Consider the following 27,917-nt stretch of genomic DNA (forward strand, 5'->3'; position numbering starts at 1 on the left):
CCCCATCCTACCTTTTTTGCATAACCTGTATAAAAACACATATTCTTTATACAGGTTAGGCAAGATAGATAGAAGGGGGAGGGGGCTTTTCTTCCACTTTAAGCACATATTTAGAAAAAATCCCTGATATAATATTTTTAAATCAGAATTTAGTGTCACTTTAACTTTCTTGATATAAGGAGCCCCTGGCATCATGTACTCCATATACAGTAAATAAAATGCTACAGAAAATGCTCAGAGACTCTGGACATGTAACAGGAGATAGTCAGAGACTGAAAACATACTATAGGAGTTGATGGGAACTGGAGAAATGCTTCAGAAGACAGTCATAGACTAGAGACCCATTACATGAGACTATTAGAGGTCACTGCTATTACTGTCCATTTACAAATCAGTGCTTCCACATCTGTGCTTAATTGTAAATGAACCAATAAGGAGAAACATAGAGTTCTCAGAGTTGTTGCCAACATCCCAAACATTCATATTTTAAAAAAAAATCCCTAATAGAAGGGATACCAGTACCCCCCGGTACAGTGGGACTTTTAAGGCGAACCAAGATTTTTTTTAAATGATCATAAAATTATGTTTATTCAAAAAGGATATAAAAGACACAACATATACATAGACATAAAAGTCCATACATAATACCAATGCATGGATCATAAATATACATACAATCTTTGAACAGAATAGATTCTAAAATTATATATATATATATATATGTGTGTGTACTCCAGCAGCTTGACATGTTTCAGGAAGAAATTCCCTTCTTCAGAGGCATATTTACAGGAGAGCAGATATAACTAAAATCTGAAAAAGAAATTCAAGAAGAGAAAATTCCTTTAGCAGGCATGTCTACTAAGGCAAAAAATATATCACTGTTACACCCATATTTGTCCAAGGTACATACCGCTATTGATTCTGTACAAATATTATTATAAATATGGAAAATTTTCCCTCAAAAAGAAAAATCCTTTATTATGTGGGAATGTTTTGATTTGCTGCTGGATTCCCAACCTAAGGATGGGTCATCGTTAAAAAAAAGACGCCGGCCAGACCGTGCCAAGGAACCAAAGGTGGCTGTCACCACAAACGTCTAATAAAAAAAGACAGAGAGAATAAATGAAAAATTAGAATTAAATGATTGTCCTATGTAGCTAAGAATAAAACAAGAGGAAACCTTATACTAAGCTTATCAGTTATAAAACTCTTGAAACATATCTATTTATTAGACATGTGCATTCGTTTTCATCCGAATGCATTTTCGTCCGAATTTCAGCTATTTTCGTTTTCGTTTTGACAAACGATAACGAAAGCACAGAATCCGAAAAATTAAAGATCCGACATTAATAAATGCTTTATTTTCGTTTTCATTTTTACAACAGTTCGATATAGAATAGGAGATTCGATGTGACTCTGACAATAACAATCTGTGTCTATAGAACCTGTGGTCGAATGTGCCTAACCTTACCTCTATTAGTCCAAGATTATATAGAGAAAGTATTCGACAGCGAAAAAAGATTTGACAGAGAGAAAAGATTCTGCAAGTTACTGTCCTAAAAAGTGTTTGGGGACCCGGGTCCTGCCCCAGGGGACATGTATCAATGCAAAAAAAAGTTTTAAAAACGGCCGTTTTTTCGGGAGTAGTGATTTTAATAATGATTAAAGTGAAACAATAAAAGTTTTATATATTACTTTAAATTTCGCAGGGGGAGGGGGGTCTCTATATTATGCCTGTGAAGGGGCGCATGTTTCTGGTGCTTAGAACTGTCCCTGCACAAAGTGTCATTTATGCAGGAAAAAAAGTCCTTTAAAATCACTCGCAGCTATTATGAATTGTCGGCTCCGTAATACAGAGAACACTCATTGAAAGCCATAAAAAATAATTAAAACAAAAAATTTAAAAAAAGCGTGGGGGTCCCCCAAATTCAATTACCAGGCCCTTCAGGTCTGGTATGGATATTAAGGGGAACCCTGTGTCAAATTTAAAAAAAAAAATTGACGTGGGGTTCCCCCTAAATATTCATACCAGACCCTTTATCTGAGCACGCAACCTGGCAGGCTGCAGGAAAAGAGGGGGGACGAGAGAGCGGCCCCCCTCCCTCATGAAACGTACCAGGCCACATGCCCTCAACATTGGGAGGATGCTTTGGGGGTCTGTGACCTCTCAAAGCACCTTGTCCGCATGTTGATGAGGACAAGGGCCTCATCCCCACAACCCTGGCCGGTGGTTGTGGGGGTCTGCGGGCGGGGGGCTTATCAGAATCTGGAAGCCCCCTTTAACAAGGGGACCCCCAGATCCCGGCCCGCCCCCTGTTTGAAATGGTAAGGGGGTACAAAAGTACCCCTACCATTTCACAAAGAAAGTGTAAAAAATAGTTAAATAAGACAAACACACTTTTGAAAAATTCCTTTATTTCCTCGCGTCCAGTTCACCATCCTGGATCGGATTCATCTGAATAACAGAGGTGGAGACTGGAATAAGATCTTGCTCCAAGGGAGGAAGGACATATAAAGTTGAGGCGTTATATAGTTGGATCCCGCACAATTTAGGTCTTGCAGCAATAAAACACACTATATCACAGTCCCATAGAGATGATCGAAAATTCTATTCTTTTTTGGTAGATGCGCTGGATTTTATTCTTACGCACAATACTTTTTCTTTCAATAGATCCCACTACCTCCAGGTGCAGGGGGTTGAGATGGGGACATGTTGTGCCCCATCATATGCCAACCTGTACCTGGGGGAGTGGGAACAATCTTTGTTATCTGATGAAAATTTTTCATCATACACTATCCATGTTTTGGCATGGTTTAGATATATAGATGACATACATATGCTATGGGACGGTACATCAGAAAACTTGTTGTCTTTCATACAGATCATTAACAATAATGGTTTTAACTTGTTTTTCACAATGACTTTCAGTAGTACATCGATTACTTTTCTTGATGTAAACATTATGGTATGGTAATACTATTCAACATACATCGAGCCCACATCCTAGGTCTTTTTTCCTGTCCATTCCTTATGGACAGTACCTAAGACTAAGCCCTTGTACATACGGTTGGACATTCTGACGGAAAATGTCCGATCGAACCGTGTTGTCGGATAATCCGACTGTGTGTGGGCTCCATCGGACTGTTTCCGTCGGAATATCCGACGAACAAAGTTTTAGAGCTGGGCTATAAAACTTTCCGACAACATGATCTGATTGTGTGTAGAGAATTCCGATCGGACAAAGTGCCACGCATGCTCAGATCAAATTCCTAGACCAAAGCTATTGACTACTAGCCTGAACATAGTCCCGTCGTAATGAAATAACGTTGTCACGTTACGTACGATGGGATTTTCTGACAACTTTTGTCCGACCGTGTGTATGCAACACAAGTTTCGGACAAAATCCGATGGATTTTGTTGTCAGAATGTCCGACCATGTGTACAAGGGCTAAGACGGAATTGCTCTACGGATTCTGAATTAATCCGAGAAGCAGAATTTTTTTTTTTTAAATAGCCTGCTAGATAGATACACGTTTAAAGAAAGTGTATAGACGGGCACGGGGTCAATTAAGGTCGGATGTTTTGTTTTAAAAAAAATCATGTGAGAATTCTACACCAATTACTAGACTAATTACCACTTATAGTAAACAACATAAAACTATTGAGAGGATCCTGCACAAACATTGGCATCTGTTACAAATCGATCCAAATTTGCAACCCCATATTTCCAAAGTACCGTTCACTCAAAGACCATTTGGTCAAGAGTGAGTATATGGGTAATTTTCGGTCAGATAGCTGCAAAAGACTGGGAACTTTTACGTGTGGCGGATGCAATATCTTCGTTTTTTAACTCAGTGGTAGTTGAGGCTATAAATGCCGCAAGATTAGGATTACTTGTAAATGTAGGAAATTTGTCAGACTTTAAAAAAAAAAAAATTGTTGTCATACACTATCCATGTTTTGTCATGGTTTAGATATATAGATGACATACATATGGTATGGGAAGGTACATCAGAAAACGTATTGGCTTTCATAGAGATCATTAACAATAATGGTTTTAACTTGTTTTTCACAATTACTTTCAGTAGTACATCGATTAATTTTCAGACCCAGGCACTTTGCGAACTGCAGGACACCTGGTGTTGTGTATCTCCTTACTTGTCAATGACCCTTCAGGTCTGGTATGGATTTTAAGGGGAACTCAAAATTTTAAAAAAATGGCGTGGAGTTCCCCCTAAAAATCCATACCAGACCCTTTATCTGAGTACGCAAACCTGGCAGGCCGCAGGAAAAGAGGAGGGGACTAGAAAGCGCCCCCCCCCCGAACCGTACCAGGCCACATGCCCTCAACATTGGGAGGATGCTTTGGGGGACTGTGAGCCCTCAAAGCACCATGTGGCCTCATCCCCACAACCCTGGCCCGTGGTTGTGGGGGTCTGTGGGAGGGGAGCTTATCAGAATCTGGAAGCCCTCTTTAACAAGGGGACCCCCAGATCCCGGCCCCCCCTGTTTGAAATGGTAAGGGGGTACAAAAGTAACCCTACCATTTCACAAGGAAAGTGTAAACAATAGTTAAAAAAAAAATACACACACACTGTTGGGAAAAGTCCTTTATTAAAAAAAAAAAAAAAAATTCCAGCAATGGTAATCCACTCTTGCTATCCCCATTGGCTAACGAAACGCATCAGCGGGTGTGACATCAGCACGTCCTACAGGGGAAACTGCGAACCCACTACACGAGTGTAGAATGGTGGCAGCTTGTGCAAGACGAGCAGCAGAAATTTTTGAATAAACGGCCATATACAGCATGGATTAGCACTATCAAACACACAGTGCAACTGGTATGGGATTTCTTACTCCGACGGTGGATTGCTTGATTCTAAGTGAGGGATGGTTCTGCAAGCAAGTAGCGGTAAGAAGTGCTGACAACATTGTGTGAGAATGCTGAGGATTCAGCTATAGGCTATATGTGACGCTCTGCTTTTGCTTTGCTTCCCCTATTCCACCTACTCTGCTTTTGCTCAAGCTGCGCATGTGCCAATATGCTTATCTATGCCAGGATTGCTATGTGCCTGTGTCTACAATAATATAATGCTTTGCTGTGCAGTCGCTCAATCAAACAAAGCTAATTTATGAACTACCAACAATGTCATGCTTTACTGCTTAACCAAACAAAGCTAATCTATGAACTGCCACCTAAGGAAATTTCTCACCGAGCATGTAATAGTGCATTATAATCTTGTTTTTGGTGGTGCTGGACGATAATTTTTCTATTTATCTTGGTAGATCTCTCTAACACCCTACCCACATACCGATAATCATTACATACCCTTCTGTATAATAGCTTGATTGGCTGTATTTATATGGTGTATCTGTGGCGATATATTGGTGAGAGGTGTGTAAGTGTATGTGCAGCTGTATTTTCCCCTTTTTAACTAGACAACGTTGTCTGTTTTTTTTTTAAAGTGGAAGTAAACTCCCCTATCATTTTCAGCCAAGGAAGCTGCCATCTTTGCCTCTGTTTAATCTTCAACTGCTATGGTGCTGCACATGTGATTCGTTGTGACACCAGCCATTGGATGGTTTAATAGTATGGCTGAGAGCACAGCCAATGTGCAGTTAGCATTCCCGGCATGCCTTTTTTTTTTTAACTGTTTAAATCCATGTATTTACTTCCACTTTAAACTGTCTGTGGTTTACATATGTGGTTTCTATTCATTATGTAAAGTTTTTGATGTGGTTCTTTTTGATATCTATTAAATAATATTTTTTGTAATCAAGCAACGGTTCTCTCGCTGCTCTTCTTGGGGGAATCTTTCTTTTCTCTGTTACTTTTTTTTTTTTCTTTCTTGGTTCTCCCTCCAGTCTCCTCCTGGCAGTTCAATGGCCACGCTCGCTTACGAGCGCGTGCCTTCCGCTTCGCACCACTGGACCACTGTGGGGGGGTCCATACTGGTACTAAGGGGGTGGGCTTGTTTTCAGAGTGACAGGATCCCGGACGATGCCCCCACGTGTAGCACTGACCCCGAAGGAGCAGCTGGTTTAATTGAGCTTACCGTTACCTTCTTGACCTCGTGTACGTCTAGGGGTTCCCCGAGGTAGATGGCCCAAAGAATTGCAGAAACTGACACTGGATCCACTTTTGGGATATTTATTAGACAACAAGTAGACAGAACAGTCTCTCAATGAAGGATAAAGGGTAAGGTAGGAAGTTCAGGTACTCTTGGAACTGCAAAAGATAGGAAGTCTCTCACTATAGAAATCCAGAGGATTGCCACTCACAACTGGATTCTCACAGCTACTGGATAGACCTCCTATCACTAGGCCTAGCAGCCGATAGAGTGTTTGAGTAAAGCAAAGCCTCTGCCACAGACTTGCATGTAGAACTCTTGTGAATAAAGTCTCTGCCACAGACTTGAATGTAACTGAAGGATGTAGATCAATTTAGAGCGCTATCATATGGTACCAGTATCTCGCAGGCAGTCCGGCGATACTGTATGAGTGTAGATTTACTTGGTGTCTTTCAACTGAGCCTCCAGGCTATTTCTGAGAAGCCAGCCTTATGCGTGGCCTTCTCCCAAAGAGTCCTCCCCTGGTTGCTTCTCCAGTTGCTGGGCCTCTCCACAGATGAGATGGCACGGGACCACCTTTGAATCCTCCTTCCAGTTACTTTGCCTCGGGCTAGCCAGCCCCAAGACTCACAATTGGATGGATCTGCACCTCAGGCCATGGGGGATGGTCAGGAGGACCAGGACCAAACAGACAGAAAGATCTTCCGGACCGGAACCCAGAAGCACGTGATGTCAGTACCTTAAGTACCCTCTCCCAGAATGACGACACTCCCACTGGGCTGGCAAGACGACACTCCCACTGGGCTGGCTCCGAGAAAGAATGACACTCAATGCGCCTAGCTAAACTGCATTCTCACAACTGCCAGCGGTGACAGCGACACCTGTGGCCAAGCAGAATCCAATGCAATCCAGCCAGACTGGTACTGAAACCATAATTTGGTATAATTGACCCTAAAACCCAACTGTGGCTTTAGGAATTTTAAACAGAAAAAACACATAGCGCGTGCTCTTCAGGAGCCGGCGCTACATATATATATATATATATATATATAAATATATATATATATAAATATATATATATATATATATATATATATATATATATATATATATATATATATATATACATATACATATACATATACATATCACTAGATAACACAGACATCTTCAAAAATTCTACACATTACTCAACTTGAATAACATTCAGACCAAGAAACAGATTATCATGTGCATGTAGCCTTTCTTCAAAATTATGTTTATCCTCGAAAATCTAAGGGAGTGTCCAGAGAAAAAACAGGGAAATAACCCAACACCCAGAGATCAACAAACAGCAGCTACAGGCCTGATATTCCTCCACGCCTTTATCTAGACCCTTTGCCGCCATCTGTCTTTCTCCAGACCCCGAATTTTCCCTTCCTCAACAAGAATCTCACACACCAGCACCGGAACAGGAAAGACTTTCTGCCGAAGGGATACCAGACACTGTGCAATAACAGACTACTAAGCCGGCTAGAAAATGAGTGTCCAAATCAAATCCCTTGCGATTCTGCAATGCTCCATACACCCACTCAGCATAAGACATGCTAGGCAGGAAAGGAATATTCAGAGCCCTCCCCACCTTTTTATAGACTTCTATATTGAAAGGGCACTGAAGCAAGAAGTGGCCCATGGTTTCCACTTCTCCCCGAGACTCCGCTCTTGGACAACCATGATTGTCCAAAGAGCGGCACTTCACATTCCCCATAACATAGAGCCTACCGTGGAAACAAGCCAGGCCTGGTCCCTAAGGAAAATCCAAGGAATCAAAGGAATCCGCTCAGAATTTATTAAACATAAACCCTCTCTCATAATATGACCTGGGCGATCCCTTAAGGCCAGTGGCGCATGAAAGACAGTACCCACAATCTTCTCACCCAGGAGTCTCCTAGGAAGGGACCTGATATCCTCTGCTGTCACATCCCATTGTTTAAGAATTTTCAGGCATGGGGCAACAAAATTCGGGAGCTTACCATGCTTGATCCTTAGACTTTTCACTGGCCCACCACTCTCTCAACAGCCCAGAAAAGGTCTAAACGAGATCTGGAAAATACCTACCCATCCAGGCGGTCTCTCTGCTAGCATGTTACCAAAATTGTGCTTCAAAAACATCAGGGCCAAACTCGATGCCCAATGCTTTGACTTTCTGCTGTGGCCCCAGGAAGGTGTCCTTTTTCCTATGTCCTTGAAAAACCCACTAATCCGGCTTTTGGCAAGCTCCCACCACTCCGACTTACTACTGCAGAAATCCAGGATTGCTACTTGAGCCTGAAAAAAATCTTTAAAAATTGTCTTACATCCTAGTCATCCAGCAGAGCCGAATTCATCCTCCAAATACCCTTTCCTTTAGGTTGCATATCTGAAGCATTGACAATAACATACAGCAAAAGGTAATCAGAGAACTCCACCATACGACACTCAAAGAGCCGAAAAGGCAGAGTCCCCCTTAAAAAAAAACTATCTATCCTGCTCTCACAACCGCTTAAATGTGTACCCCGTGCTGTCTGGGCAATGCTTAATATGCACATCTTTCAGACCTGCTTCCCTGGCTATCGTATTGAGAAAGACGCTATCATATCTCAGACTGTGAGTGGAGCCTTTCCTGTCTTTGGGCCTAGTAACGGTGTTAAAATCACCTCCAAAGACAACTTGCCCAGATGTAAAAAGGAAAGGCTTAATTTCCGTACCGCATTTCCTCTACCATCTAGTTTGTAGTCCGTAAATATTTATTAAACGCAGATCACGCCCTTTCACAGAGACGTCCAGGACCATACACTTTCCAATCTCCATTTCGATAATCCGTCGACACTTTGTTATGTCAGTAAAAAGTACTGCAACTCTGCTGTAAGGCTCAGCCGCAAGAGACCAGATGAAGGGCCCACGCCTCCACTCCCTCTCTGCCAGGTGGACATCGGCAAGGCTATTTAGCCGGGTCTCTTGCAAATATAAAATATCAGCATCCATCTCGCTGAGCAAAAATAAGGCCATGTTACGAGCCCTTACAGATTTTATGCTGGCAACATTAATCATTGTCACCTTTATCAGAGTGGGAACTGCCATCAGGATGATTGAGGTAGGCGTGTCTTAGCCTGAGCTCCCTCCCCTCTTACTGGAGACCTTGACCTCTTTAGGGAACACTCTACCTCATCCTCCTCCATCTGAGTCCTTATCCAGTACACCTCAATTGGACCACATTGCGGCGTTTCGATCATCATTGCCATACTTCTCTTTGAAAACTCCTTTGGTTTCTTTCAATGCGGCCACCAGCAGACTCTGCTTTTTCACTTTGGCCTCCTAAAGCCAGTAACTCAGGCTGTGGCTTTTTTCTCTTGGAACCATTTTCCAGGTCCTCAAACACTGGTATGGGAGGACCGGTACTCTAGCCATCCGGGGGATCCTCCCTTGGGTCCACCCCAGATTCCTGCATCCACTCTTGTCACTAAATGATATATTGCTCACACATGCCATGGTTATATGTGAAATTATACCCCAAAATACATTCTGCTGCTTCTCTTAAAGTGGTTGTAAACCCTTACAACCAACTTTGACCTACAGGTAAGCCTAGATTAAGAAGATGGATGCGTCGGACTACAGGGGACAGCGGTGACTTCGCTGGCTCCTGTGTCAGGTAAGTGACACATAATGGGCTACTATGCGATGCGATGCATAGTAGTCCATTATGCTTTACCTTTGCAGGGAATGAAAGAGGAAGTAAACTCATCAGGGTTTACTTCCTCTTTAAGTACGGGGATACCACATGTGTGTCCGACTTTTTGGGAGCCTAGCTGTGTACAGGACCCCGAAAACCAATCACCATCTTCAGGCTTTATAAGGGCGTAAAATGGTGATTTTTTTTCCTCCTCACTACCTATCACCGTTACGGAGGCCCTGAAAACATAACTCGAAAAGAGAGCTATGTCCTTCAGAGCAGCACGCAAGGCATCAGACCAGGGAGATGGCGACCACCAATGATCCACATAGGACGAAGTAGTCCTACTATAATATTTGTGGTCTATCTACATTGACAGTGACTCTAGAGGAAAAAAATATAGTACTTGTTCCCCAATAAACATGAATCGGGTCAGTGTGTAATGGAATCGGTGTCTTGAATCCAAATGTACCTGATGTTCCATCTACCTGATGGCTTGATAGGCCCTATTGATCCCTATAGCTGAGATGGAATGGTGTGGCTGCTTGTGTCGGCCGGACGGAACAGAGTTGTGCTCTGGAGAAGTCCTGGAGAGGAGCATGGGAGGAGGAGACCAGGGAGCTAGAGAGCAGAAGGTCTTGGGCGGAGCGGAGGGGACGGTTCGGGTGGTATTTGGCGATAAGTTTGGGGGTGTAGCTCGGGGCAAAGTTGCGAATGGCTTTGTATGTTATTGTTTTGAATTTTATTCGTTAGGCAATGAGAAGCCAGTGGAGGGACTGGCAGAGAGGGGTGGAGGACACTGAATGGTTGGTAAGGTGTATGAGTCTGGCAGGGGCATTCATGATGGATTGGAGATGGGATAGCCTGCAGAGAGGTAAGCCTACAAGGTGGGAGTCACAATAGTTAAGGCGAGTGATAATACGGGAGTAGAAAAGCTGCTTAGTGGTGTCAACGGTTAGAAAGGGGTGTATTTTGGAGATGTTTCGAAGGTGAAGTCTGCAAGATTTGGACATATCAAATTTTAGTTTACTTATTTTGAGTGCAGAGTTGGTTATGTAACTAGATAGTATGGTTTTCTGTTTTCCCATGAAAAAAACTTTTTTTTATAATAATTCCCCCCACCTCTCCTCGAGATAAGCCTGGATTATGGCTCTAACTCTTTCCTGGTTCCCAACCCTCAGTGTGGAGGGAATGTGGTTTTGGGAGGTAATATAAAATGCAAATGGCTGTATAAATACACAGCAGAGGCAGGTCAAGTTTCAAAAGCTGCAGGACTCTGTACAGGTAAGCACCTTCTTATGCAGTAATACCAGTTGGCGTGCATAGGGGGAGGGGGAATAATAATAGAAACTACTTAGGGTGCACAGCACATGGCACTCAAAGTCATCTATGATATTAAAGTGTACCTAATACCAAAACAGTTTTTTTTACATTTTCTAAGAGGCTCTAGAATGGAATAGTTAAAGCTCCATTCACTTTTTTTTTTTGGGGGTGGGGGGGGGGCTATCTCTGCCATATTGTACAGCAGGGACCTCCAAACTCTCGAAACAAAGGGACACTTTACTGTTCTTCAGACATTGAGGAGGCCAGACTGTGGCCATTGGGAGTAGAAAATGACCTAGTGTCAACGGGGATTAAACAATGCCAAATCATTGGTATTATCTGGAGGGTAACTGCACCATTGTTGGTCATAATAGAAGGAACAGTGTCCCATCATTGGTGTCAGTGGGAGGAATAGTGCCCCATCATTGGTGTCGGTGGAAGGAATAGTGCCCCATCATTGGTGTCGGTGGAAGGAATAGTGCCCCATTATTGGTGTCAGTGGAAGGAATAGTTCCCCATCATTGTTGTCAGTTGGAGGAATAGTGTCGCATCATTGGTGTCAGTGGGAGGAATAGTGCCCCATCATTGTTGTCAGTGGGAGGTATAGTGCCCCATCATTGGTGTCAGTGGGAGGAATAGTGCCCCATCATTGGTGTCAGTGGGAGGAAAAGTGTCCCATCATTGGTGTCAGTGGGAGGAATAGTGTCCCATCATTGGTGTCAGTGGGAGGAAAAGTGTCCCATCATTGGTGTCAGTGGGAGGAATAGTGCCCAGTTGTTGGTGTGAGAGGAATAGTGCCCCATCATTGGTGTCAGTGGGAGGAATAGTTTCCCATCATTTTTGTCAGTGGGAGGAATAGTGCCCCATCATTGGTGTCAGTGGGAGGAATAGTGACCCATCATTGGTGTCAGTGGGAGGACTAGTGCCCCATCATTGGTGTCAGTGGGAGGAATAGTGCCCCATCATTGGTGTCAGTGGGAGGAATAGTGCCCCATCATTGGTGTCAGTGGGAGGACTAGTGCCCCATCATTGGTGTCAGTGGGAGGACTAGTGCCCCATCATTGGTGTCAGTGGGAGGAATAATACCCAACCATTGGTGTAAGTGGGAGGAACAGTTTCCCATCATTGGTGTCAGCGGGAGGAATATGTCCCATCCTTGGTGTCAGTGGGATGAATAGTGCCCCATCATTGGTGTCAGCGGGAGGAATTGTGTCCCATCATTGGTGTCAGTGGGATGAATAATGCCCCATCATTGGTATCAGTGGGAGGAATAGTGCCCCATCATTGGTATCAGTGGGAGGAATACTGCCCCATCATTGGTGTCAGTGGGAGGAATAGTGCCCCATCATTGGTGTCAGTGGGAGGAATAGTGCTCCAAGGACCAGATAAAGGCAAGCAAATGGTCACACCTGGCCACAGTTTGGAGACCTCGGTTCTAGACATTTCTTTTCACCTCATTCCGGTAGACACAACAGAAATTGAGAGGAGACGTCTCCAAAATGAGGGACATATTAGACATATTGCAAAGGTATAAGCACAAATGAACATCCTAGGTATACCGTTCCATATAATAAAGGTCACAACTTATATATGACTGTGGGCCAAACTGCTAATATACACTATATTACCAAAAGTATTGGGACACCTGCCTTTACATGCACATAAAATTTAATGGCATACCAGTCTTAGTCCATAGGGTTCAGTATTGAGTTGGCCCACCCTTTGCCACTATAACAGCTTCAACTCTTCTGGGAAGGCTGTCCACTAGGTTTAGGAGGGTGTCCATTGACCATGTTTGGCCATTCTTCCAGAAGCACATTTGTGAGTCTCCGATCTAATTCATCCTAAAAGGTGTTCTATCGGGTTGAGGTCAGGACTCTGTGCAGGCCAGTCAGGTTCCCTTACCCCAATCTCACTCATCCATGTCTTTAAACCCCTGCGGACACCCTTCCCAGAAGGGGTGAAGCTGTTATAGTTGCAAAGGGTGGGCCAACTCAATACTGAACCCTACGGACTAAGACCGGCATGTCATTAACCACTTCAGCCCCGGAAAGATTAAGCTGCTTAATGACCAGAGCACTTTTTACAATTTGGCATAGCGCTGCTTTAACTGGTAATTGCGCGGTCATGCAATGCTGTATCCAAACTAAATTTGCTTCCTTTTTTTTCCCCACAAATAGAGCTTTCTTTTGATGGCATTTGATTTCCTCTGCAATTTTTATTTTTTGTACATGGAAAAAGACTGGAAATTTTGAAAAAAAATTATATTTTCTACTTTTTCTTATAAAAAAAAATCCAATAAACTCAATTTTAGTCATACATTTAGGCCAAAATGTATTCAGTCACATGTCTTTGGTAAAAAAAAATAAAAAAATCAATAAGTGTATATTTATTGGTTTACGCAAAAGTTATAGCGTCTACAAACTAGAGTACATTTTCTGGAATTTACACAGCTTTTAGTTTATGACTGCCTATCTCATTTCTTGAGGTGCCAAAATGGAAGGGCAGTACAACCCCCCCCCCCCCCAAATGACCCCATTTTGGAAAGTAGACACCCCAAGGAAATTGCTGAGGGGCATGTTGAGCTCATTGAATATTTAAATTTTTTTTGTCACAAGTGATTAAAAAATGACAACAAAAAAAAATACACAAAATTGTCCATAAATGATATATTACTCACGCACACCATGGTTATATGTGGAATTAAACCCAAAAATATATTCTGCTGCTTCTCCTGAGTACGGGGATACCACATATGTAGGACTTTTTGGGAGCCTAGCCACATACGGGGCCCCGAAATCCAATCACCGCCTTCTTCAGGATCTCTAATGGCGTAAAATGGTGCTTTCACTTCCTCACTACCTATCACAGTTTCAGGGGCCATGAAATGACAAGATAGCACAACCCCCCCCCCCCCCCCCAAATGACCCCATTTTTAAAATCAGACACCCCAAGGTATTTGCTAAGAGGCATGTTGAGAGTCCGTGGAATTTTTTATATTTGCCACAAGTTGTGGGAAAATTAAATAAAATATTCCATGGACTTAACATGTCTCTCAGCAAATAGCTTGGGGTGTCTACTTTCCAAAAAGGGGTCATTTGGGGGGGGGGGGGGAGGGGAGATTTGAACTGTCCTGGCATTTTATGCACAACATTTAGAACATTTAGAAGCTTATGTCACACATCACTCTTCTAACCACTTGAAGACAAAGCCCTTTATGACACTTTTTGTTTACATGAAAAAAATATTTTTTTTTTTTTGCAAGAAAATTACTTTGAACCCCCAAACATTATATATATTTTTTAAAGCAAAGGCCCTACAGATTAAAATGGTGGGTGTTGCCATTTTTTTTTTCACACAGTATTTGCACAGCGATTTTTTTTTTAAAGCAATTTCTTTGGAAAAAACATACTTTTTTTTAAATTTGAATGCACTAAAACACACTATATTGCCCAAATGTTTGATGAAATAAAAAAGATGATCTTATGCTGAGTACATGGATACCAAACACGACATGTTTCAAAATTGCGCACAAACGTGCATCGGCGACAAACTACATACATTTGTAAAAGCCTTTACAGGTTACCACTTTAGATTTACAGAGGAGGTCTACTGCTACAATTACTGCCCTCGATCTGACCCTCGTGGTGATACCTCACGTGCATGGTGCAATTGCAGGGGTGCTTTTTTTTAAATTTATTTTGCCTTTTTATTTTATTTTTAAGCTGTTCATTTCATTTTTTTTAATAATTTTTATTATTATCTCAGGGAATATAAATATCCCCTATTATAGCAATAGTTAGTGACAGTTACTCTTTTTTGAAAAAAATGGGGTCTATTAGACCCTACATCTCTCCTCTGCCCTCAAAGCATCTGACCACACCAAGATCGGTGTGATAAAATGCTTTCCCAATGGCACTGTGTATATCCGGCAAAATCTAAGTCATGAAATGCTCGTAGCTTCCGAGGTCCATAGAGATGATTGGAGCCGTTCTGGTCTCTGATCAGCTCTATGGTAAGCTGGCGGAACCACCGGCTGCATTCTTGGGTTCCCTGTTGGGATAGGAGAGCCAGAGAAAACCAAGGAAGATGGTGGGGGGGGGGCGCGTTCCCTCCCATTGCTTGTAAAAGCAGTCTAGAGGCTAATTAGCTGCTAGGGTTGCTTTTAGATAAAAGCCGACCGCTGGCTGAAAAGAATGATACCAAGATGATACCTAAACCAGCAGGCATCATTCTGGTATAACCACTCAAAGTCCAGCAACATACCAGTACGTCGCCGGTTCTTGTTGCATACATTGTAATGTTTTTTTCTTGCAGCCTGTGGACTAAACAAAAAAAAAAGAGATTGACCGGTTGGTATACCCACCATTAGAATAATGCCCTTTATCCACCCACTTCTAATGATGGGCATACATGCACCTTTTTTTTTTTTTTTTTTTAACTGTGGTGGTGAAATCACCTCCGACAGCGCTAGAGTCATGGCTTTACGTATCGTGTGAGCAAACACTGTTGCTGTCAAGATAAACAAATCTGCGCTGCAGCTGAATTACGTACCTGCTAAGCAAATGATGGATAACAATAAAACAAAGTAACATTACAGTATAACAGTAAGTAAGAAGGATGTTCAACGGGTTGAGATCTTAAGATAGACCTCATGTTCCTACTTGACTTTGGAACTGCCACCATTTAATTGTCTGAAAAATAATGAGCCCATAACTTCTGCTCCAAGAGCAAATGTAAGGCAGATGCCCCATACACATGATCGGACTTTCCGACAACAAAACCGTGGATTTTGGTTTGAAGGATGTTGGCTCCAAATTGTCTTGCATACACACAGTGACACAAATGTTGGCCAACAATTACGCACGTAGTGACATAGAAGACGTATGTGATATCTCCATTATGAACACTAGTTATATCTCCGGCTCGTACTTAATTCCGTGCATGTGTGGACTTTTGTTCCGACGAACTTGTGTACACACAATCGGAAAATCCGAAAACAAACATTTGCTGGCGGAAAAATTTGAGAACCTGCTAGCCAACATTTGTTGGAGGAAAGTCCGATTGTGTCTATGGGGCATAAGACTGACGACTCTGTGACAGACCCAGACAGTCCCAAAAAGTGCTCTTAATCTACCAGGTTTCTGCTGGCAAAAGATGGAACTAAACCACCTCAGAGACTGCCCTAAGTCTGACTGGACTGAGATACTCTCAAAAAAAACCCAGCAACCTCAGATGCTTCCCTCAACACGGTGGGGAATAGCTTACAGAATCTAGTCTCCCATCTGTATACTAACCAGGCTTGATCCTGTTTAGGCTTCAATCAACCGAGATCAGGCATGAACAAGGTGATGTGGCCGCAGTCTGCTGAAAAATTAATGCGCCAGGACACCCTGCAATGCCAAACACCATAGTGGTTCCGATGCACCCAAAACCACTGTCCATTGTGGGATGTGGATACCTGCCAGATCACTGAACCTGAGAGCGATGCTCCTGCTTCCCTTGCCTGCCTCTCTCTTTTTAAACCGTTTAACGGGTATAACAGCCATAGGGCAAACCGGGCAGTTTCCCGGTGGGCCGCGGCCTCCAGGGCCGCCATGCTGCAAGTACATGCGGGGCACAAGGCTCTTGCAGCCTCTCCGCGGCCGCGGAGCTGCCAGTTAAACTCAGCCCATCGGCGCCGGGGGGGGATGTAAACATAGAGGGGGTGGAGCTAGATGAGAAGCCTTCGGCTTCTCCGCGTCTGCCCGTATAGGTCGGCCATCGGTGCCAGCCTGCCAGGGGGCGTGACAGTGAAGGGGGAGGAGCCAGAGCAGACACCTGCTGCTGAGTCCTGGCAGAACAACAGAAAATGTGAGTTCCAACCCGTGCTCTGTGCTCACCCCCTTATAACCTGGATAGGAGGAGTGGTGGGGGCGGCTGCATATAGAACAATCATTCTCTCCATCTTCCTCCTGCAGTATCAGAATGCCTGCGAGAGGTAGAGGAGAAGCAGGAGACTGCAGGATTAAGATGGAGAGAATGATTGTTCTATATGCAGCCGCCCCCACCGCTCCTCATATGCTGCTTATTACTGCTGCCCCCCCCCTGGGCTCTCTACACCACCCATACTCTTTGCCTCCTCTTGCACTCTGCCACAACCCCAGTGCAATCCACCTCCCCATGCTCTCTGCCACCCCCCCCCCCCAGTGCGCTCCACCTCCCCCATGCTCTCTGCCACCCCCCAGTGCGCTCCACCTCCCCCATGCTCTCTGCCACCCCCCAGTGCGCTCTACCTCCCCCATGGTCTCTGCCACCCCCCAGTGCGCTCCACCTCCCCCATGCTCTCTGCCACCCCACCAGTGCGCTCCACCTCCCCCATGCTCTCTGCCACCCCCCCAATGCGCTCCACCTCCCCCATGCTCTCTGCCACCCCCCCAGTGCGCTCCACCTCCCCCATGCTCTCTGCCACCCGCCCAGTGCACTCCACCTCCTCCATGCCCTCTGCCACCCCTCCCAGTGCGCTCCACCTCCCCCATGCTCTCTGCCACCCCCCAGTGCGCTCCACCTCCCCCATGCTATCTGCCACCCCCCAGTGCGCTCCACCTCCCCCATGCTCTCTGCCACCCCCCCAGTGCACTCCACCTCCCCCATGCTCTCTGCCACCCCCCCCCCAGTGCGCTCCACCTCCCCCATGCTCTCTGCCACCCCCCCAGTGCGCTCCACCTCCCCCATGCTCTCTGCCACCGGCCCAGTGCGCTCCACCTCCTCCATGCCCTCTGCCACCCCTCTAGTGCGCTCCACCTCCCCCATGCTCTTTGCCACCCCCCAAGTGTGCTCCACCTCCCCCATGCTCTCTGCCAGCCCCCCAAGTGTGCTCCACCTCTCCCATGCTCTCTGCCAGCCCCCCAGTGCGCTCCACCTCCCCCATGCTCTCTGCCATCCCCCCAGTGCGCTCCACCTCCCCCATGCCCTCTGCCACCCCCCAGTGCACTCCACCTCCCCCATGCTCTCTGCCACCCCCCAGTGCGCTCCACCTCCCCCATGCTCTCTGCCACCCCCCCAGTGCGCTCCACCTCCCCCATGCTCTCTGCCACCCCCCAAGTGTGCTCCACCTCCCTCATGCTCTCTGCCAGCCCCCCAAGTGTGCTCCACCTCCCCATGCTCTCTGCCAGCCCCCCAGTGCGGTCCACCTCCCCCATGCTCTCTGCCACCCCCCCAGTGCGCTCCACCTCCCCCATGCCCTCTGCCACCCCCCCAGTGCGCTCCACCTCCCCATGCTCTCTGCCACCCCCTCAGTGCGCTCCACCTCCCCCATGCTCTCTTCCACCCCTCCAGTGCGCTCCACCTCCCCCATACCCCCTGCCACTCCCCCAGTGCGCTCCACCTCCCCCATGCCCTCTGCCCCCCCAGTGCACTCCACCTCCCCCATGCTCTGTGACACCCCCCCAGTGCACTCCACCTCCCCCTTGTGCGCTCCACCTCCTCCATGCCCTCTGCCACCCCTCTAGTGCGCTCCACCTCCCCCATGCTCTTTGCCACCCCCAAGTGTGCTCCACCTCCCCCATGCTCTCTGCCAGCCCCCCAAGTGTGCTCCACCTCCCCCATGCTCTCTGCCAGCCCCCCAGTGCGGTCCACCTCCCCCATGCTCTCTGCCATCCCCCCAGTGCGCTCCACCTCCCCCATGCTCTCTGCCATCCCCCCAGTGCGCTCCACCTCCCCCATGCCCTCTGCCACCCCCCAGTGCACTCCACCTCCCCCATGCTCTCTGCCACCCCCCAGTGCGCTCCACCTCCCCCATGGTCTCTGCCACCCCCCCAGTGCGCTCCACCTCCCCCATGCCCTCTGCCACCCCCCCAGTGCGCTCCACCTCCCCCATGCTCTTTGCCACCCCCCAAGTGTGCTCCACCTCCCTCATGCTCTCTGCCAGCCCCCCAAGTGTGCTCCACCTCCCCATGCTCTCTGCCAGCCCCCCAGTGCGGTCCACCTCCCCCATGCTCTCTGCCACCCCCCCAGTGCGCTCCACCTCCCCCATGCTCTCTGCCACCCCCCCAGTGCGCTCCACCTCCCCATGCTCTCTGCCACCCCCTCAGTGCGCTCCACCTCCCCCATGCTCTCTGCCACCCCTCCAGTGCGCTCCACCTCCCCCATACCCCCTGCCACCCCCCCCAGTGCACTCCACCTCCCCCATGCTCTGTGACACCCCCCAGTGCACTCCACCTCCCCCTTGTGCGCTCCACCTCCTCCATGCCCTCTGCCACCCCTCCAGTGCGCTCCACCTCCCCCATGCTCTCTGCCACCCCCAGTGCGCTCCACATACCCCATGCTCTGTGCCACCCCCCAATGCGCTCCACCTCCCCCATGCCCTCTGCCACCCCCCAGTGCACTCCACCTCCCCATGCGCTCTGCCACCCCCACAGTGCGCTCCACCTCCTCCATGCTCTCTGCCACCCCCCAGTGCGCTCCACCTCCCCCATGCTCTCTGCCACCCCCACAGTGCGCTCCACCTCCCCCATGCCCTCTGCCACCCCCCCCCCAGTGCACTCCACCTCCCCCATGCTCTCTGCCACCCCCATAGTGTGCTTCACCTCCCCCATGCTCTCTGCCACCCCCACAGTGCGCTCCACCTCCCCCATGCCCTCTGCCACCCCCCCAGTGCACTCCACCTCCCCCCTTGTGCGCTCCACCTCCTCCATGCCCTCTGCCACGCCTCCAGTGCACTCCACCTCCCCCATGCTCTCTGCCACCCCCCAGTGCGCTCCACATACCCCATGCTCTGTGCCACCCCCCCAGTGCGCTCCACCTTCCCCATGCCCTCTGCCACCTCCCCATGCTCTCTGCCACCCCCACAGTGTGCTCTACCTCCCCCATGCTCTCTGCCACCCCCAGTGCGCTCCACCTCCCCCATGCTCTCTGCCACCCCCACAGTGTGCTCCACCTCCCCCATGCCCTCTGCCACCCCCCCAGTGTACTCCACCTCCCCCATGCTCTCTGGCACCCCCACAGTGTGCTCCACCTTCCCCATGCTCTCTGCCACCCCCACAGTGCGCTCCACCTCCCCCATGCCCTCTGCCACCCCCCCCAGTGAGCTCCACCTCCCCATGCTCTCCACCGCCCTCCCTGTGTTCTCCACCACCCTCCCTGTGCTCTCCACCTCCCCCATGCTCTCCGCCACCCTCCCTGTGCTCTCCACCGCCCTCCCTGTGCTCTCCACCACCCTCCCTGTGCCCTCCACCTCCCCCATGCTCTTTGCTGCCTCCCTGCGCTCTCCATCTCCCCCGATGCTCTCCACCAGCCCCCCTGTGCTCTCCACCCCCCCATGCTCTCTGCCGCCCTCCCTGCACTCTCCACCTCCCCCCATGCTCTCCACCGCCCTCCCTGTGCTCTCCACCACCCTCGCTGTGCTCTCCACCTCCCCCCATGCTCTCTGCTGCCCCTTGTGCAGTTCTCTTTCTCCCTGTGCTTTCACCCTACCCCTCTCCACCAGCCCCCCTGTGCTCTCCACCCCCCCATGCTCTCTGCCGCCCTCCCTGCACTCTCCACCTCCCCCCATGCTCTCCACCGCCCTCCCTGTGCTCTCCACCACCCTCGCTGTGCTCTCCACCTCCCCCCATGCTCTCTGCTGCCCCTTGTGCAGTTCTCTTTCTCCCTGTGCTTTCACCCTACCCCATGTTTTCAATGTTCTTCCCTGTGCTTTCTATCCCCCCATGCTCTTTCCTGGTCCCACCTCACCCCCCCCCCCCCCCCACACCTCTGCTGGGTTCCCCCTCCCCTCTCTCAGAGGTTTGTCAGGGTGGAGAGTGGGGAAGGGACCGGTTAACATGTCATGGGCTGCTCAATCCAAAATGCCCGGGCCTATTTTTTGTCCCAGTCCAGGCCTGATAACAGGTATCCCAATAAACAGTCCTCAAAGGATACAGGCCTAAATCAAAGATGGTTTACCTTTATACAAGCCCTTAGGTATGCAAGCCCTAGGCTTGCAAACATGCAGGTATACAAGTGCTCTTGCCATTCATGCACTCATGTATGCAGTATAGTGTCAATACGCTCATACGTATGTACCCTTAGGCAAACATGCACCCCGGAAAATAGGCCCATATGCATGTAGACCTAAGTAAATAAGTGCATAGGTAAATAGTCCCGGAGAAAACAAGTACATATGAACAGCTTAATGTAATAAACACAGAGCCACTTCCGGACGGGCCCTACCACCACACCAGCAACAGATTAAACCTCAGTGAGTAAGCCCTGGCTATGGGGGTTTTATACTTCACCCCCAACCAAATTTTCATATATTTTCTATCTCTCCTCTTATCTCTACAATAACTTTTAGCTCCTGATGAGTGGCATTTAAGCCACGAAACGCGTAGAGATACTGTTACTGTTGCCGTGTCCGTGCCAATCTTATCAAGACTCTTCAAGCAACTATAAAATTTTATCCCCCCCAGGGCCAGTGAGGCCATAGGTTCTGCAGGCAATATCATTTGAATTTATTTCTATATCTATTTTCTTTGAGGTGAATTAAGGAATTTAATGAGTTTATACCATGAAAGATTATCATTAACTTCATTGTTAGTATCTTGTTCATTGCATATCATTGTTATTACTATATGCTTATATGGACTGTGCCCAATGGTCTAATCATTATATGTAGGTAACTGTTTATTATTGTTACCAGGAATATGCATGTTCTCAATTTAGCTTTCTAATAATATTCATCCTAGTACTCTCTTGCTGCCCGATGCTTCATATAAAGTCCCACCCTCCTTGTAAATACGCCCTCTTCTCTTAATGCAGTACAAATGAAAACATGCCAGCATGTGTTTAAGCAATATGCTTCCATGCAAGCATGTGTTCATGCAAATATGCATTTGGGCAAATATGAGATATGAATATGTGAATGAATATGTGAGCTATATACACGCATTCATGCAACCCGTGCCCAAGGAAACAAGCATTCTTGCAATAAACAAGCATGCTTTTATGAAACTTGTTTATGTCGCATGTATCTATGTAGACATATATAAACATACATCTTTATGAAACCATATATTTTTATGTGCGATCATGTATTTTTATATGATCCAACATCTATATGCGATCCGGCATTTTTATGCGATCCAGCAATTTTATACGATCAAGCAGCTTTATGTGACCAAGCAGGTCTAAGCCCCTGTACACACGGTTGGAGATTTCGACAACCAAATCCGTCGGATTTTGTCTGTCAGATTTTGCCTGTCGGATCTTGTCCGAAACTGTTGCATACACACGGTCGGACTAAGTTGTCGAAAAATCCGATCATTCAGAACGTGATGACGTAATTTCGTTACGATGGGACTACGTTCAGGCTAGTAGCCAATAGCTTTGATTTAGGAATTTGATCTGAGCATGCGTGGCACTTGGTGCGATCAAAATTCTCTACACATGATCGGATTAGGTCTGACCGGCCCAGTTGGTCGGGAAATATTTCCAACATGTTGGAAAATTGGGACCGACAGAGATTCGGACAGAATCAGTCCGATGCATACCACACGCAGTCGGATTATCCGACGACACGGTCCGATAGGACGCATTCCGACGGATTCTCCGACCGTGTGTACACGGCATAAGTGAAGTATTCTTATGATACTACAGGGGTTATTCACCAAGGGCAAACCCCTCCTGCACCACAAATGTACCGTAAGTGCACTTGGAAGTAAAGTCACCAGAGATCCGAGGGGGATATGCAAGGAAACTAATAAACAGAATTTGAGCCTGCACATGACTGGATGGCAAAATCAGCAGAGCTTCCCCTATTTTCATATCAAGTGCACCCGCAGTGCAAAGCGGATCCGCCCTCCGCAAACAACTCCCCATGTGAACATGTATAACCATGTATATTCAAGCAAACATGTATAATCATGTATATTTATGCAATCAAACATTTTTATGCGATCAAGTATTTTTTATGCAGCCATGCATCTTTATGTAAAATCAATGTCCATTTATATAAACGTGTCCAAACCTGCATCTTTATGCAAGCATTAATAACCATGCATCTCTATGTGATGATGCATTCTATGCAACCATGAATATGTATCTCCATGCAAACATGTAAATTCTTGTACATTTCTGCAAACACAAATAAACATGCATCTTTGTGCATCCGTGCATGCTTAAGCAACCATGCATTCTGTGCAACCATGATCATGTATCTCTATGCAAACATGTATAACCATGTATATTTATGCAAAACATTCATCTTTGTGCAATCATGCATTCTTGTGCAACCATGCATTTTTAGCAACCGTGCTGTTTCAGCAGGTTTTGCAAGCACCTGCTTAACGGAAGTTGGGCCCAACTAGACCTGCCCATGTTTTCACAAACGTATATATTTAAACATGCATTTAAGCAACAAGATTGCAAGCATGTATACTATGCTGCACCTGCTTATAGAGCAGTCAACACTTTAAAGAGGGATTCCACCAAAAAAAAAATTATTAAAAGCCAGCAGCTATAAATACTACAGCTGCTGACTTTTAATAAATGGACACTCACCTGTCCCGGGTTCCAGCAATGCCGGCAGCTGAGGCCGATCGATCGCTCGGCCCTCGACTGCTGCCGCCACCATTCTAGGTGAGGGAATCAGGAAGTGAAGCGAATCGGCTTCACTTCCCGGTTCCCTACTGCGCATGCGCGAGTCGCGCAGTGCAATAGGAAATCTCTGCGCTGTCTCTGAGACCCGTGTGTGTCCCAGCAGACAGCCTAGCAGGGCAGGAAATGGCGTTGACTCCACGGGAGTCTATGCCCGGAAGTGGGTGTAAATACCTGTCTTTGACAGGTATCTCCACCCCCCTCCCCCCTGAAAGGTGCCAATTGTGACACTGGAGGGGGGGAGGGATCCGATCAGCGGAGGTTCCACTTTAGGGTGGAACCCCGCTTTAAGTGAACTGCTAACCATCCACGGGTGTTTTAAACTTTCAGTTGTACAGTCCCCCCGGATAAGCAGTAAATATGCAGCATAAAATCATGACTTGTCTACACATAGTTCTCCCATAGTAAGTACTTACACTTTGTTAGTATCTTTAGGCTGCTGCTATGTCTTCAGAGGTCAACTGAACCTGTTGCCACATGGCATGGCCACGCTTCCATTTCCTGCCTATATAAAAATTGGCCTTACTGAGCGACTCGTGTCTTCTAGTGACTGGAGGATAAACCGCAGTCCATATGAGTAAGAGTACATAGCATGAATAAACAGCACACTGCTCCCAGTGGCCACCAGGAGAACAGACAGTCGGGTTTCTCTCTCTCTCTCTTTTTTTTTTTTAAAAGAGAAACTGCAAACAAATGCAGACTTACCATTCCTGCTGCAGGATTCTGAACATAACAGGAGTCCAATATTCACCTATCATGGCGAGCTTTGTCATAAAGACCTTCAGAGACTGGTCCCCCTCAATCTGGGGGATTGAGGGGGACCAGTATAGCACCCTGCAGGAAAGCACTTTGGTCAGAACAAAGCATAGGCTTCCATCATGCAGGGTCCAGCGCCTTAAGGCTGCATTTCAGGCAAAACCTCAAGTAATCTTCTCTCTTTCCCATGAGGCTTGGGTTCCATCCATTTTAGTCTTCATTCCATCCGAATGGATCTGATCATAACGCCCTTTACTGGGACATCATTAAGTTTTGAAGAGCTTCAAACAGCCATGACCATGACCTTCAAGACACTGGCAAAAAAACGGAGGTACTTCCTGTATGGGAGTGGTTAACATAGGGGGAACTTTCTTTCTATTGGTTGCCAGTGTCCATTCACCTAAAGGTAGCATATAACCCAGTCATTATTATGGTGCTCTGTGTCCTGTGATGTACGATAAAGAAAAAATATGAACACTCCACTGGGTGACACAGTGACAGGGGGTGAAGGGGTTAACTGTGGGGGGGGGGGGGGATTGGGGGGGTGACAAGTGTACCTATGTGAACTGGTGTCAGTGTAGTGTTGGTGCACCTACTGTGAGATGTCGCCTCTCCTCTCTCTGGAACGGAAAAGAGTTCCACGAGTAGAGATGACATCACTTCTTCTGCTGTGTTTATACTTACATATGCTGGGGGCGGATTTTATTTGCCAGGACCAATCACCAGGTCCAGGCCAGGGCCTGGAGACTGATCGGTTCTGAAGTGAATCCGATCATTGCCCCCTAGGTGGCTGCACACACGACATATAGCTATGACCGCTTCACCCAACTGGGCCAACCTGCCGCAGTGTAACTGCAGTGGCTGGTCCGGAACTGGTTAAACAAATTTAATAAAAAAATCATTTCTTTTTTATTCTTTTTTTCACATACTGCCACCAATCAGTGTCCCTGACCACCACCACACCAGTCATATGATGGTGAACAGTGAATAATTTTGGGTGTTGGCGGCAAATTCGAAAAGCCGCGGGACACCCTGTACAAGTCTATTAAGGAAATCTAAAGTGCGAATTTTAAAGGCTAATATGCAAGTTACTGTCCTAAAAAGTGTTTGGGGACCCGGGTCCTGCCCCAGGGGACATGGATCAATGCAAAAAAAAGTTTTAAAAACGGCTGTTTTTTTGGGAGCAGTGATTTTAATGACGCTTAAAGTGAAACAATAAAAGTGTAATATTCCTTTAAATTTCGTACCTGGGGGGTGTCTATAGTATGCCTGTAAAGGGGCGCATGTTTCCTGTGCTTAGAACTGTCCCTGCACAAAGTGTCATTTCTGCAGGAAAAAAAGTAATTTAAAATCACTCGTGGCTATAATGAATTGTCGGCTCCTCGTAATACAGAGAGGTCATTGATAAAAAAAAAAAAAAAGCGTGGGGTTCCCCCAAATTCAATTACCAGGCCCTTCGGGTCTGGTATGGATATTAAAGGGAACCTCACGTCAATTTAAAAAAACAAAATGACGTGGGGTTCCCCCTAAATATCCATGGTATGGATTTTAAGGGGAACTCCACGCCAAATTTTAAAAATAATTGGCGTGGGGGTCCCCCAAAAAATTACATACCAGACCCTTTATCTGACCACGCAACCTGGTAGGCCACAGGAAAAGAGGGGGGAAGAGAGAGCGCCCCCCCTCCTGAACCATACCAGGCCACATGCCCTCAACATTGGGAGGATGCCTTGGGGGTCTGTGACCCCTCAAAGCACCATGTCCCCATGTTGATGGGGACAAGGGCCTCATCCCCACAACCCTGGCCGGTGGTTGTGGGGGTCTGCGGGCGGGGGACTTATCAGAATCTGGAAGCCCCCTTTAACAAGGGGGCCCCCAGATCCCGGCCCCCCCGTTTGAAATGGTAAAGGGGTACAAAAGTACCCCTACCATTTCACAAAGAAAGTGTAAAAATTTAAAAAAAGACAAACACACTTTTGAAAAAGTCCTTTATTAAAAATAATAATCCACTTTTGCTATCCAGCGACGGACGATCATCTCTCCGGGGTCCTGCGATGGCTGATCTGATCCAGCGACGGGTGATCTCTCACTCCATCCATCTTCTCTCTCCACCGAAGGAGACACTGCGGGGATCCTGGCGCCTGACATTCCTTATATAAAGAGGGCGGGGCCAACCGTCACCTGACCCCCCCCCTCTGACGCAGGGGGGAAAGCCTGGCTTCCCCAATGACATAGGGTGACCCCGCCCCCCTCTGATGTAACGCAGATTTCCGTTACACCTGGGGTGGAGGAACCTGTAGACCCAAAGATTAGCTGGACTCCTCTGAGTTCCATCTAATTTATCACAAACTAAAAAAATGAATGTTTTTTTTTATTTGCTTTGCTTTCAGTTGTGTCATATACAATGCCTTGAAAAAGTATTCATACCCCTTAGAATTTTCCACATTTTGTCATGTTACAACCAAAAACTTAAATGTCTTTTATTGTAATTTTTTGTGATAGACTAACACAAAGTGGCACATAATTGTCAAGTGGATGGAAAATGATAAATGGTTTTCAACATTTTTTACAAATAAATATGTGAAAAGTGTGTGGGGGGGGGGGGTACATTTGTATGGCGCCCCCCGGAGTCAATACTTTGTAGAACTGCCATTCACTGCAATTACAGCTGCAAGTCTTTTTGGGGATGTCTCTACCAGCTTTGCACATCTAGAGAGGGAAGTTTTTGCCCATTATTCTCTGCAAAATATCTCAAGCTCTGTCAGATTGGATAGAGAGCGTCTGTGAACAGCAATTTTCAAGTCTTGCCACAGATTCTCAATTGGATTTAGGTCTGAACTTTGACTGGGCCATTCTAACACATGAATATGCTTTGATCTAAACCATTCCATTGTAGCTCTGGCTGGATGTTTCGGGTCGTTCTCCTGCTGGAAGGTGAACCTCCACCCCGGTCTCAAGTCTTTTCCAACAGGTTTTCTTCTGATGCCGCATACACACGACCGGACTTTCCGGCAAACTAGATCCGACGGTCTTCCCGACCGCCTTTCACCGGAGTTCCGACGGACCTTCCGAACGAACGGACTTGGCCACACACAAACGGACTAAGTCAGTTCGAAACTCCGTTAGTTTTGAATGTGATGACGTAAGGCGGGACTAAAAAAGGAAGTTCAATAGCCAGTAGCCAATAGCTTCCCTTGTGTCGTATTTGGTCCGTCGGACCAGCACACAGACGAGCGGTTTTCCCAATAGGAATTGAGTCTTGTGGACAGATTTGAAACATGTTCTATTTCTAGGTCTGTCTGATTTTTTATGTGAAAAAAAATCGGATTAGCCCACACACGATCGGATTGTCCGACGGACTGATTCCATCAGACCTAGTCTGCCAGAAAGTCCGGTCGTGTGTACGCAGCATAAGATTGCCCTGTATTTGCCTCCATCCATCTTCCCATCAACTCTGACCAGCTTC

This window comes from Lithobates pipiens, unplaced genomic scaffold (assembly GCF_037356315.1).
Source record: "Lithobates pipiens isolate NorthernLeopardFrog02 unplaced genomic scaffold, aLitPip1_a1.2 Scaffold_19, whole genome shotgun sequence".
Classification (NCBI taxonomy): domain Eukaryota; kingdom Metazoa; phylum Chordata; class Amphibia; order Anura; family Ranidae; genus Lithobates; species Lithobates pipiens.